Genomic DNA, 14187 nt, shown 5'->3' with positions numbered 1-14187 from the left:
CTTAGGGAGAAAACATCCAGTTTTTCACCGTTAAGTATAAGAGTAACTGGATTTTTCATGGATACTCTTTGTCAGGTTGAGAAGTTCCCTTCTATTTCTAGTATGTTGAGGGGTTTTTTTTCATAAAAGGGTGTTAGATTCTGTTAAATGTTTTCTCCGTATTAATTGAGATGCTCATGTAGTTTTTGTTCTTTAATCTATTAACGTGGTGTATTACAATAATTTATGTATATTGAGCCAAACTTGCATTCCTGGGATAAATTCCACTTGGTCATAGTGTATAATCTATTTAATACATTGCTTTATTTTCTATATTCAAAAGAGATACTGGAGCAATGATTGTGGAAGTGATGGAATTGCCCAAGTCACGCGTCAACACCAGCATGCTATCTCACTTCATTCACTGGCCCGTCTGCTTCGTAGGGAGGCTGGAAAAGATTCATCCCACTGGAAAAATGTTTATTCTTTCAGATGGAGAAGGCAAAGGTAGAACCATTGAGTTGATGGAACCTCTTGATGAAGAAATCTCTGAAATTGTGGAAGTAGTTGAAAGAGTAAAAGCCAAGGCAACCATCATGTGTGCATCTTATGTCCAGTTTGAAGAAGACAATCATCCTTTTGATCTTAGACTTTACAGTGAAGCTGTGAAAACTATCCATAAATTCCCCTAGTTTTTCCCTTTTGGGGTTGTGCAATCCGATTGATTTTGACTATAATTGAGCTACATTGAACTATTAAAGAAGTCTCCTGATATTTGAGAGAGAGATTCCTGTTATTTTTAAGATGTAATTTGTTCTCTTTTTAATTTCATTTACCTAACTTCATTAGATATTTCAGTATGCCATTTTTAATGGAACTGATATATTGACAGTTCTTACTATGTCCTCATAAAGAATTCTCTGGCATATGGTCAGATCAGATGCAAAAACAAAGCAGTTGTCTGAGTTTAGTTTTGTGTTTTATTAATAAAAGTTTAAATGGAAAAAAAAAAAAAGAGATATTGGGCCCTAGCTGGTCACACAGGGAATAGAGCATCATCCTGGAGTACTGAGGTCACCTGCTTGACCCCAGAGGTCGCAGTTTTAGCCCTGGTCAGGGCATGTATGAGAAGCAATTAATGATGCACAAGTAAGTGGAACAATGAATTGATGCTTTTCACTGTCTCCCTTTCCCCCTCTTACTCACCTTTCCTTAAAAAAAATTTTTTTTTGAGAGAGAGAGACAGGAAGGGACAGAGAAGGGGAGGAGAGAGATTTGAAGCATTAATTCATTGTCGGTTCACTTTAGTTGTTTGACCCAGTGACCCCTTGCTCAAGCCTTGGGCACAAGGCAGCAACCTTGGGCTTCAAGCCAGTGACCTTTGGGCTCAAGCCAGCGACCTTGAGATCATGTTGATGATCTTGTACTCAAGCCAATGACCCTGGGCTCCAAGTGGTAAGCCTGTGTTCAAGCCAGTGACCTCAGGGTTTTGAATCTGGGACCTTAGTGTCCCAGGTCAATGCTCTGGCCACTGTGCAACCATCAGTCAGGCATCTCTCTCTCTCTTAGAAAAAAAGGGATATTAGTCTGTACTTGTTTCTTTTTTCTTGTTATGTTTTTGTCTGGCTTTGCTATCAGGGTAATACTGGCCTTATAGGATGAATTTGGAAAGAGTCCTTCCTCTTCTATTTTTAGTCCCAATTCTCTTTTAAATATTTGGCAGAATCACCAGTCTAGCCACCTGGGCTGAAACCTTCTTTAAACACTGTATGATAGGAAGTATTGACAGTTGTGGAGGCCAGAGAAACAGGTGGCCAGCTCTGCCTAGAACATTAAGCAAGCTGGGAAAAGAATAATATAAAACAGTAAGAGTCTCATTTATATGGGTGATATGTTGAGGGTATGAAGACTAAAAGAAAAGGGGCTGGAAAGACAGGCTGGATATAGATGAGGCAAGATACTGAATACCTGATCCAGACCCTTACCAAACATAATCTGTTATCCCTCCAATGTGGTTATTGTTGAAGGCATTAAACCAAAAATGAAAAGAGCCACTGACCAAACCATGGGAAGAATTTTTCTAGCCAACTGTCAATCAGTAAAGATAACACTTCAGGGTGAAGAATGTAACTGAAGTCTGAGTGTCCTATAAAAAAGATGGAAAGGGGTTAGCCATATTGATGACTCAGGGGCTCAGAAAAGCATTCCTGTGATGACCATCTGCTATAGCATTCTTCTTATGCTTGCTCTGGGGTGGGGCCATGTTCTTATGATGTCTGTACCACACCAGTCAGGCAAGTTATTTGAGCTTTGCCTCTTTCATTGGATTTCAAGCTCCTTAACAGCAGGGAGCATGTCCTGTGTATCTGTATTTTCTACAGACAGATTTACCAAAATCAGAAGAATGCATCCCTTAAAATTTCATTGGAGAGTTTTTATTTTTTAAATGGGTCATCCAAATCCACAGCCCCAATGTCCTGTCCTCTTCTAAATTCTCAATATGTCAGGCAGTAGCTCCAGAATCAGACTCCAGGACAGCAAGGTGTGCCAGCATGAGAGAGGAACACCAAAGTTCTCTATTTATCCCCTAAGCTTCAGGGAAGACCTCTCAACCAAGATGTTTCCTTACCAAAACCTTTACAAGGATAATTTTTGCCTTGGCCAGTTAGCTCTGTCTGTTAGAGAAACGTCTCCAAACAACAAGTTTGCAGGTTCAATCCCCGATCAGGGCACATTTGAGAAGCAGGTAATGAATGTACAACTAACTGGAACAACAAATGAACCCTTTCTGCCTCCTTCTCCCTCTCCCTTCCCCTCACTGTCTCTCCAAAATCAATAACAACAACAAAAAAACTTTTTAAAAAAGGTAATTTTAACCAAAATTAGCTACACAGACATCTCTGAGTCCCATCTAGAAAGCCTATTATTTTCTCAGGGGGAGCACACTGTCTGGGTAGTCATGGACACAACAGGGAAAGAGCACTGGTTGGGAGCCAGGAGACCTGAGCTCTGAGTACAGTCCTGCTGCTGATTAGCTGTGTCACCTTAGTTGGGCAAGTTAGTTACTTAACTTCATTAGCCTCTTTTGAAAAGAGGGAGTTGAAATAAGATTTACAAAGGTCTCTTCTAAATATGAAAATTATAAGCTTTGATGACATATTTAATGCATGCTTATTTTAGCTACCATGGTATTTATAACTTATAGAAAGTTACTACTTTAATGGGTCTCAAGGATATTTCATAATTCGTGGTTACATTGCAAACAAGCTGAGGTATAAAGATACAGGTTATTTTATAAAATTTAAGGTGTGATTTACTGAAGTATTAAGTTGGCTTACCGTATCTTTGCTTTTGTGGCTCACTGTTGTCATGTGTATGCATTGCAGTCAAGTTATCACAGGCAGGCCTGGCTGGGTGGCTTAATTGGTTAAAGTGTTGTTCTGATATGCCAAGGTTCGATCCCTGGTCAGGGCACATACAAGAAACAACCAATGAATACATAAATAAGTGGAACAACAAATTGATATTTCTCTCTCCTTTCTGCTTTCTCTAAAAAATAAATAAACTATTTTTTTTTAAAGCTATCACATGGAGATGTTTTGCTTTGTGACAATCTACCCTATTTCAGTTTATTGATAACATTTCTAAAGTATAAAAGTGGTATACAGGTCCAGTGTAGAGGCCAAATCAGTCGCTGCAGTCAGACTCCCTCGGTATAAATCCCAGCTCTGTAAATGCCACCAGGTCATTTTCTTTCTTTCTTTTTTTTTTTAGAGAGGAGAGAGAGAAACAGAGAGGGAGAGAGAGGAGAGAAAGACAGAGAGAGAAGGGGGAAGGAGCTGGAAGCATCAACTCCCATATGTGCCTTGACCAGGCAAGCCCAGGGTTTTGAACCAGTGACCTCAGCATTTCCAGGTCGATGCTTTATCCACTGCACCACCACAGGTCAGGCCACCAGGTCATTTTCGGCAAGTTATTCTTAACCTTCAGTTTCCTCAATTGTAAAGTGTGTTGGGGGAGGGGGGGTTGAGGGGGAGAATGGTACTTATTTCATTTAATTGTTGTGAGAATTAAATAAAATAATGCTTGTGAGGGCTTTGAATGACACTATATACAGTGGTACCTTGAGATACAAACAGACCAACATATGAATTTTTATGATACGAGCTGCGACTCGGTCCGCATTTTTGTTCGAGATCCGAACGAAGTTCTGAGATATAAGTAGTGATTCGGGAAGTTGCCGCTAGTTGGTGTGTTGGGGCACGGGTCCAGTATTGGCAGCACAACACCAGCATCTCTTTCTTTCTCACGTGTTACCCACAGAATCAAGTTGAATCTTGTGCACTGTACTCATTCTTGCATCATTTTTGCATTTTTTACTAACTTTTTTTGTGTGCTATCATGGGGCCGAAGAAAGTGAGTGTAAAGGACAGTGGTGAGAAGAAGAGAATGATGTCGATAGAAGTAAAGCAAGAAATAATAGAAAACCATGAGTGTGGTGTACGAGTGATAGAACTGGCAAGGCTGTACAACCACAATACATCTATAATTTGTACCATCCTTAAACAAAAGGATGCCATCAAAAGCGCAAATCCAGTGAAAGGAACTACAATTCTGTCCCAATTAAGGACAAATATCCATGAAGAAATGGAGAAGCTTCTGCTGGCATGGGTGAAAGAGAAAGAGCTGGCAGGAGATACAGTGATGGAGACTGTAATATACGAAAAGGCATGTATTATTTACGGCGACTTGAAGAAGAAAGAACCATCAACCTCAAAAGAGGCAACAGAAGATATGTCTAAGGTGAGTCACAGCTGGTTTGAAAATTTCAAGAAGAGATCTGGCATCCATCCACTCCGGTGGTGAAGCATGGTGAAGCTGCGAGTGCTGACGTTAAGGCAGCTGAGGAGTACATCGCACGTTTTGCTGCACTATCGCAAAGAAGGCTACATCCCCCAACAAATGTTCAACTGTGACAAAACAGGATTGTTTTAGAAAAAATGCCCCGGAGGACTTTCATCACCACAGAGGAGAAAAAGCTGCCAGGCCATAAACCCATGAAGGACCGTCTGACCCTTGCATTGTGTGCAAATGCTAGCGATGACTGTAAAGTAAAGCCACTGGTAGTGTATCATTCCAAAAATTCTTGAGCCTTTAAGACTCACAAGATCCTTACAGAAAAACTGTAGGTTATGTGGCGCGCCAATGCTAGGGCATGGGTTACGCGGCAGTTTTTTATTGAATGGATAAATCTTGTCTTTGATCCGTCAGTGGATGAGTGGATTAAAAAGCTTTGGTACATATATACTATGGAATACTACTCAGCTATAAGAAATGATGACATTGGATCATTTACAGTAACATGAATGGACCTTGATAACATTATACAGAGTGAAATAAGTAAATCAGAAAAAAACTAAGAACTATATGATTCCATACATAGATGGGACATAAAAATGAGACCCAGAGACATGGACAAGAATGTGATGGTAACCAGGGGAGGAGTGGGGGCAGGAAGGAGAGGGAGGGGGTGGGGGGAGGGGAGGGGCACAAAGAAAACCAGATAGAAGGTGACGGAAGACAATTTGAATTTGGGTGAGGGGTATGCAACATAATCAAATGTCAAAATAATCTGGAGATGTTTACTCTGAACATATGTACCCTGATTTATCAATGTCACCCAATTAAAATTAATATAAAAAAAAGAAATATCTTCAAGAAAATAAACTCCCGATGAAAACATTACTAATCCTTGAAAATGCCCCAGCCCACCCACCTGGTCTTGTAGATGACATTCTTGATGAGTTCAAATTCGTGAAAGTCCTCTACCTCCCACCCAACACGACTTCAATCTTGCAACCTATGAATCAGCGGGTCATTTCCAACTTTAAAAAGCTTTACACAAAGCACTTGTTCCACTGCTGCTTTGAGGTGACTGAAAATACAAATCTAACCCTTAGAGAGTTTTGGAAAGATCACTACAACATTGTGATATGTTTACGCATTATTGATTTGGCATTGCAAGAGGCTACAAGAAGAACCTTGAACTCGGCATGGAAAATGTTATGGCCTGATGTTGTTGCAGACAGGGACTTCGAAGGATTCGAACCAGAGACTGAGACCGAGGTAGAAGCATTGGAGGAGATTGTGTCCCTCGGAAAGTCAATGGGTCTGGAGGTAGATGAGGGCAATTTAAACGAACTTGTCGAGAAACATGAGGAGAAACTCTCAACTGAGGAGTTGAAGGAACTACAGATGATGCAACATACAGAGCTTCTGCAAGAGATTAGTAGTGAGGAGGAGGTAGAGTCGGAGGAAGTGATTTCTACAAGTGAAATTGAAGACATGCTGGCAATGTGGAGAAGCTTTCAAGTTTCATTGAAAAGAAACACCCAGAGACATAAAAGTGAAACTAAGAGACATTGATAAGAGTGTGGTGGTTACGGGGGAGGAGGGGGGAATGGGAGAGGGAAAGGGGGAGGGGGAGGGGCACAAAGAAAACAAGATAGAAGGTGACAGAGGACAATCTGACTTTGGGTGACGGGTATGCATCATAATTGAACGACAAGATACCCTGGTCTTGTTATCTTTGAATATATGTATCCTGATTTATTGATGTCACCCCATTAAAAAAATAAAATTATTTAAAAAAAAAAAAAAAAAAGAAACACCCAGAAAAAGTTTCAACTGGTCATGCTTCAGCACTTTTTAATGACACTTGTTTGTCACATTTCCATAACATTTTAAAAGTCAGGCAAAAGCAAACCTCTTCGGATAGATTTTTATTCAAAAAGTCCTGCAAGTGAAAGTGCCGAAAGTGCAGCTAAAAAGGCAAAAACATGTGATGATTAAATAAAAAATACATAATGTTAAGCTTCAGTTAAGTATAAAGTTAAGAAAGTGCATTTTTTTTACAATTAAGTTTTTGTGGTTTCATTTTAAGTAATGAAAGTGCAGTTTTAGTTCTGTTTAAAGTAAAGAAAATGCAGTTTTAGTTTACATTTAGTGTTAAGAAAGTGCAGTTTTAGTTTACGTGTTGACAGTGTCTGCATCATTTCCTCCCTCCCTCCTCCTCCGCCATTCACCTCCGTTAGCCGCACTTATCTGTCTCCAAGGTAAGAATACAGTACTAAATAACATTTTTTTCTTTTATTTCATATATTTTGTTATGCATTGGTAAAGTATACATGTGTGTTTCTTAATTAAAAACATGTCTTTTTTCATAATTTCGGATGGTTTGGGGATTTTTCACAGGACTGGAATGAATTAAATCTATTTCAGTTATTTTAAATGGGAGAAATTTGTTTGATATGAGTTGACTGACTTATGAGCTCGGTGACAGAATGAAGTAAACTCGTATCTCAAGGTACCACTGTAGTGTCAATTCGATAAATCAAAGCTAACTAATTGTTGTTATTATGTATGTCTGTAAAAAGAAAGACCTCCTTTCTCTTCTTTCTTCCATCAACTCTATGAACCCACACCTCAGAGGCAGTAGGTGCTAATGGTTTTTTGTATTGTCCTCAAAAATGATGATCTGATTTAAAATGTTGTTTGCAGAAATGGATTCTTATTAAAATCAGATATGTCCCCCACTATTTAAAACAGGGATACAGATTTGGACAAGAAAGAGATGACCTATTGCTGAAGGAATTTCTTCTATTTCATAAGTGTTTATTCTTCCCTCAAAGGCCAAGCATAATTGATAAATTCCCTCACTAAACCCTTTTTCCAAGTTCTAAGCACAAGCAAGTTCTACTGGTTATTAAGTTGCCCATAAGAGAGAATTTAACAATGGACATAAAAGCAGGCATAGGCAAAGTGATCATTTATTGACAAATTCCCTCACTAAACCCTTTTTCCAAGTTCTAAGCACAAGCAAGTTTTACTGGTTATTAAATTGCCCATAAGAGAGAATTTAACAATGGACATAAAAGCTGGCATAGGCAAAGTGATAATTTATTGAGAGAGTCTAGAATTTTAAGAAAAAATGTCATTGCCTACTTGAAATAAATACAGCACAGTATTTTAAGTATATAGTCTATAGTGGTCATCACTGTGGGCTTGACATCTGGGAAACATCACAGATAGATTTGGGATTTGAAGAGTATATATTTTGTTCCATAGCTCCAATTTCATTTGAAAATAGGGAAACAAGATTGAAATAGGCTTTTAGAATAAAAAAAAAGTCTTTTTTTAATATTAGTAAGTGCATGTTATTGACAAATGAAAAGGTAACCACAAAAATAAAAGACAGCTAAAAGTGGATAGTAGCTGCCTCTGGGAAGCCAAAATGAGTTCAGGGGCAGGACAGACAGGTAACTACAATTTTTTATTATAAGCCATGTAGAAATATTAGACATAAAATGATATCCTTGTATTACTTTGATTTAAACAATTATATATGAATTTTAAAAATACAAATGAGTTTTAGGAAAATCAATTTGTTAATTTCCAGACAGGAAAAGGCAGTGGATCCAAAACCCTGGTGTCTGATTACTATTTTTTTCAACAAGGGAAAAAAACAATGTGGCAAATTTTTCATAAAGCTGATACATGCCTGACCAGGCGGTGGCACAGTGGATAGAGCATCAGACTGAGATGCCGAGGACCCAGGTTCGAGACCCCGAGGTTGCCAGCTTGAGCGTGGGCTCATCTGGTTTGAGCAAAGTTCACCAGGTTGAACCCAAGGTCGCTGGCTCGAGCAAGGGGTTACTCGGTCTGCTGTAGTCCCACGGTCAAGGCACATATGAGAAAGCAATCAATGAACAACTAAGGTGTCGCAACAAAGAACTGATGATTGATGCTTCTCATCTCTCTCCGTTCCTGTCTGTCTGTCCCTATCTATCCCTCCCTCTGACTCTGTAAAAAAAAAAAAAAAAAAAAGCTGATACATATAACTAATATAAAAACAGCCTTTTATTCTGAAATTTTTGGTGTTAAAGTAGTTTTTGTGGGGTTTTTTTTTCTCAGAGACAGAGAGAGAGTCAGAGAGAGGGATAGATAGGAACAGATAGACAGGAACGGAGAGAGATGAGAAGCATCAATCATCAGTTTTTCGTTGCAACACCTTATTGTTCATTGATTGCTTTCTCATATGTGCCTTGACCGTGGTCCTTCAGCAGACCGAGTAACCCCTTGCTCAAGCCAGCGACTTCGGGTCCAAGCTGGTGAGCTTTTGCTCAAACCAGATGAGCCCTTGCTCAAGCTGGTGACCTCGGAGTCTTGAACCTGGGTCCTTCTGCATCCCAGTCTGACGCTCCATCCACTGTGCCACTGCCTGGTCAGGCGTGTTAAAATAGATTTTCTTCTATGAAATGGAAGAAAAAAACAGTAAACAGTTAATTGGTTTTGTTTTGACATATCCTTCTTAGCAAAATTAAAAATTGAAACCTTGGTTAGAGTATTGCCCCAATGTGCGAAGTTGCCTGTTGGATCCAGGGTCAGGTCACATACAGGAACAGATTGATATTTCTGTCTGTCTCTCTAAAATCAATAAATAAATTTTTTTAATAATTGAATTTTTCTCTATGGTGGGCCCCGGCCAGGCAGCTCAGTTGGTTAGAGTATCATTCTAATATGCCAGGGTTGCAGATTCCATCCCTGGTCAGGGCACATACAAGAATCAACCAATGAATGCATAAATAAGTGGAACAAGAGAATCAGTGTTTCTTTCTCTCTCTCTCTCTCTCTCTCTCTCTCTCTCTCCCTTCTTTTCACTCTAAAATCAATCAATATATTACAAAAAGAAAAAAGAAAAAGAAATATTTTCTGTGGCGGTCACCCTTCCTTTTTGGTTTAATTTTAAAGATCCGTGAAATCCAGGATTCCCAGAAACCACTGGATGTGTGGAAAAGGTTAGTGCATGCAGTGGAGGACACTTGTAGCCACTGGCAAGATTCTGTAGTTTTTTTGTTTGTTTTTTTTAAGATTCTGTAGTTTTGGGTGAGACTGGTAACATGAAGAATGGAGGGGAGTGGCCCTGGCCGGTTGGCTCAGTGGTAGAGCCTTGGCCTGGCGTGTGGAAGTCCCGGGTTCGATTCCCGGCCAGGGCACACAGGAGAAGCGCCCATCTGCTTCTCCGCCCCTCCCCCTCTCCTTCCTCTCTGTCTCTCTCTTTCCCTCCTACAGCCGAGGCTCCATTGCAGCAAAGATGGCCCAGGCACTGGGGATGGCTCCGTGGCCTCTGCCTCAGGCGCTAGAGTGGCTATGGTCGCAACAGAGCATCGCCCCCTGGTGGGCGTGCCGGGTGGATCCCGGTCGGGCACATGCAGGAGTCTGTCTGACTGCCTCCCTGTTTCCAGCTTCAGAAAGATTAAAAAAAAAAAAAAAAGAATGGAGGGAGTAATCCAAGCATAGTGTCACTGGGGAAATCTCTGAGGGACTTGGTAAGCAACTGGGCATAGGGGAAGCCCAGGGACATTCCAGAGGTCTTATCTCCTCATGCATTTTCATCTTTGGGCCCTTTCCTGTTATTTCCATTACCATGGCCCTCACACCACAGGCCTGTTCACAACCTGCTGCAGAGGCTCTTTCCCCTTTCCTTACCTCTTCCCTACCTCCTTGCTTTTCATCTTTGTTGTGGACTTTCATTCAAATATCACTGCTCGCTGAACTTTTTTCTGTCTCCTTGGTTGCTTTTATCTCCCTTTGTTGTACAACCCCAGAGCACTGTCTACTGATAGAACCAATTTGTTTTTATTCACTATTGTGTTTCCAGTGCCTAATACCTTTTTTGCCTGGTGCATAGTATAGCACCAATAGTATTGTTAAATACATAACTAAATGTATTCATCAAATCTGACACTTTGTGGCCCTGGCCGGTTGGCTCGGTGGTAGAGCGTCGGCCTGGCATGCGGAGGTCCCGGGTTTGATTCCCGGCCAGGGCACATAGGAGAAGCGCCCATCTGCTTCTCCACCCCTCCCCTTCTCCTTCCTCTCTGTCACTCTCTTCCCCTCCCGCAGCCAAGGCTCCATTGGAACAAAGATGACCCGGGCGCTGGGGATGGCTCCTTGGCCTCTGCCCCAGGCGCTAGAGTGGCTCTAGTCACGACAGAGCACCGCCCCGGATGGGCAGAGCATCGCCCCCTAGTGGGCGTGCCGGGTGGATGCCGGTGGGGCGCATGCGGGAGTCTGTCTGACTGCCTCCCCGTTTCCAGCTTCAGAAAAATACAAAAAAAAAAATAAAAAATCTGACACTTTGTATAGACTTTTAGAGTTACTTCAAAACCTATAGGTGAAAATGAACTGACATGCAAAAAAGCCACCACAAAACTTATCTTCACTGACTCCAAATGGTAGTATTTGCCAAGTATATCATCTCACCTTAACAGCACTTTAAATACTTCCTACACAAACAGGGTAACAATGATTTCCTGGTTTCTGGGTTGCATTTTGCCAGAATATCAAACTTGGCCCTTTATTAGCCAAATGACTGGATGAGGAAGAATACTACAGGGAAGCCGAGGAACTTAAGAAATAAGTGCAACAAAACTTTTAAAATCCTTCTTTAAATACCCACTTCTGGCCCTGGTAGCTGAGTTGGTTGAAGCATCACCAATATGCCAGAATTGTGGGTTCTATCCCTGGTCAGGGTACCTGCGGGGATCAACCAATAAATGTATGGATGAGCAGAGTGGCAGATTGATGTTTCTCCCTCTCCCTCTCAAGTAAATAAATGCCCATTTCTGTCAACCCACCTTGACTTAAAAGATAAGGTTTGCTATTGCTTCCATCTCAGTGAATTTTGGGAGTGGCATAAAGCTATGAGTAGGGAGGGACAATTCCCCTGGGTGGCATCATTTCCCTGGATGCCCAGTTAAATAAATCAGTTCTGTTGTCCCTAAAAAGAATGTATATCTTGTCCAGATTCATAGTGTATTTCCCTATGACACATGGTCAGTGAAGTCTTGTTCAAGTGGGTCAGAGGGGTCTTGAGGGATCTTTAGTCTAAGATACTGTCATAGGGTTAATGGCTTTTGTGGTTGCTGTCCGGAGAGACCCCCTCCCCACATGGAGAATCCTTTCTTTTCTTCTTTTCTAAATGAGAGGAGTGGAGATAGAGAGACGCCTGCATGCACCCCAATTGGGATCCACCCAGCAACCTCTGTCTGGGGCTGATGCTCTGCCCATCTTGGGCCACGGTTGCAACCTAGCTATTTTTAGTGCCTGAGGTAGAAACTCCACGGAGCCATCCTCAGCACCTGGCTGATGTGCTGGAACCAATCGAGCCATGGCTGTGGGGATGTGGAGGGTGGAGGAGGGTAGGGGGAGGGGTAGAAAAGCAGATGGTCACTTCTCCTGTGGGCCCTGACCAGCAATTGAACCCTCAACATCCACATGCTGGGTGACGCTCTACCACTAAGCCAACAGGCCAGGGCTGAGAATCCTCTTGAGTAGCAGTGTTCAACCTTTTCCATCTTGCAGCACACATAAAATAATTACCAAAATTCTGTGGCACATCAAAAAATATATTTTTGCTGATACGACCAAAAATAGGTATAATTTTTTTTTTTGTATTTTTCTGAAGTTGGAAACTGGGAGGCAGTCAGACAGACTCCCACATGCGCCTGACCAGGATCCACCGGGCACGCCCACCAGGGGGCGATGCTCTGCCCATCAGGGGCGTTGCTGTGTTGCAACCAGAGCCATTCTAGCACCTGAGTCAGAGACCATAGAGCCATCCTCAGCGCCTGGGCCAACTTTGCTCCAATGGAGCCTTGGCTGCGGGAGGGAAAGAGAGAGACAGAGAGGAAGGAGAAGGGGGAGGAGTGGAGAAGCAGATGGGCACTTCTCCTGTGTGCCCTGGCTGGAAATCGAACCCAGGACTCCTGTACGCCAGGCCGACGCTCTACCACTGAGCCAACCGGCCAGGGCCAAAAATAGGTATAATTTTGATTCATTCACATTGAATGGCTGTTGTTGTGTTGGCAGTTATCATTTTTCTATTTGACAATATAAGAGGAAAGAGGTTAGTGTCCCTGACTAAATAGTCAGGTATTACATGTTTTAAAAATTCTTGAAGCACCCTGGTTGAATTTGTTGCCTTTTTTTTTTTGTATTTTTCCGAAGCTGGAAATGGGGAAGCAGTCAGACAGACTCCCGCATGTGCCAGACCGGGATCCACCCGGCACGCCCACCAGGGGGCGGTGCTCTGCCCATCTTGGGGCGTGGCTCTGCTGCAATCAGAGCCATTCTAGCGCCTGAGGCAGAGGCTACAGAGCCATCCTCAGCGCCTGGGCAAACTTTGCTCCAGTGGAGCCTTGGCTGCTGGAGGGGAAGAGAGAGACAGAGAGGAAGGAGAGGGGGAAGGGTGGAGAAGCAGATGGGCGCCTCTCCTGTGTGCCCTGGCCGGGAATCGAACCCGGGACTCCTGCACGCCAGGCCGACACTCTACCATTGAGCCAACCGGCCAGGGCCTAATTTGCTGCTTTTGAGTAGTGACCTTCTAGGTTTCAGGTTTCTTTTTCTTTAAGGAAAACACTTCTTTACACATATCCTCTCCCCTTAAAACCTACAAAGTTTACACTATTATCATCTCCATTTTTATATGTGGGAAACTGAGTCCTTGTGAGGCTAAAAAACATAGCCAAGGTCATGCATGCAGTAGCAAATGGCACGGCTGATTACTAAAACCCATACTTTGTCTATATAGACTGTCTTTAATAATTGCTATACTAAAGATTCAGACTGGTAATTTGTTTAAATGTGTAATTCACAGAGTAATTTAAAGAAAAATATAATGTATGTAGATATCCTATCACTTTTCCCTACCTCTTCACTTCAAAGAGGTTGGATTTGTGCAGGGAATATAATAAAATGTGATCTCTCTTAGAGCTGCAACTAATACGAATAACAAAGAAATATTAATGGCTTGTGGTAGCTTCACAATACAGGCTTTTGCTTTTATTTTTAAAAAAGATTTTAAAAGATTTTATTTATTGATTTTAAGAGAGAGAAGGAGAGAGAGAGAAATTATAGTTAATTCACTTTAGTTGTTCAGTCCTTTTCATATATGCCTTGACCGGGCAAGCCGGGGCTTCAAACTGGTGACCTCAGGGTTCCAGGTGGAGGATCTATCCACTGTGCCATCATGGGCAAAGCTGATTTACTTTTTTTAAAACAGATAAGGAGCCCTGGCCGGTTGGCTCAGCGGTAGAGCGTCGGCCTGGGGTGCGGGGGACCCGGGTTCGATTCCCGGCCAGGGCA

General features: G+C 42.0%; 1 non-coding gene and 1 pseudogene across 1 annotated transcript; both read left to right on the top strand.

The window, feature by feature from the left end:
* The first annotated feature begins 349 nt into the window (after positions 1-349).
* LOC136328507 (replication protein A 14 kDa subunit pseudogene) lies at positions 350-671 on the top strand (annotated as a pseudogene).
* Positions 672-14111: 13440 nt separating this feature from the next.
* On the top strand, positions 14112-14187 carry TRNAP-GGG (transfer RNA proline (anticodon GGG)). Its single transcript has one exon. It is a non-coding gene; the product is annotated as a tRNA-Pro (tRNA).

This window comes from Saccopteryx bilineata, chromosome 3 (assembly GCF_036850765.1).
Source record: "Saccopteryx bilineata isolate mSacBil1 chromosome 3, mSacBil1_pri_phased_curated, whole genome shotgun sequence".
Lineage (NCBI taxonomy): Eukaryota > Metazoa > Chordata > Mammalia > Chiroptera > Emballonuridae > Saccopteryx > Saccopteryx bilineata.
This window is presented reverse-complemented; position numbering and strand designations above follow the sequence as displayed.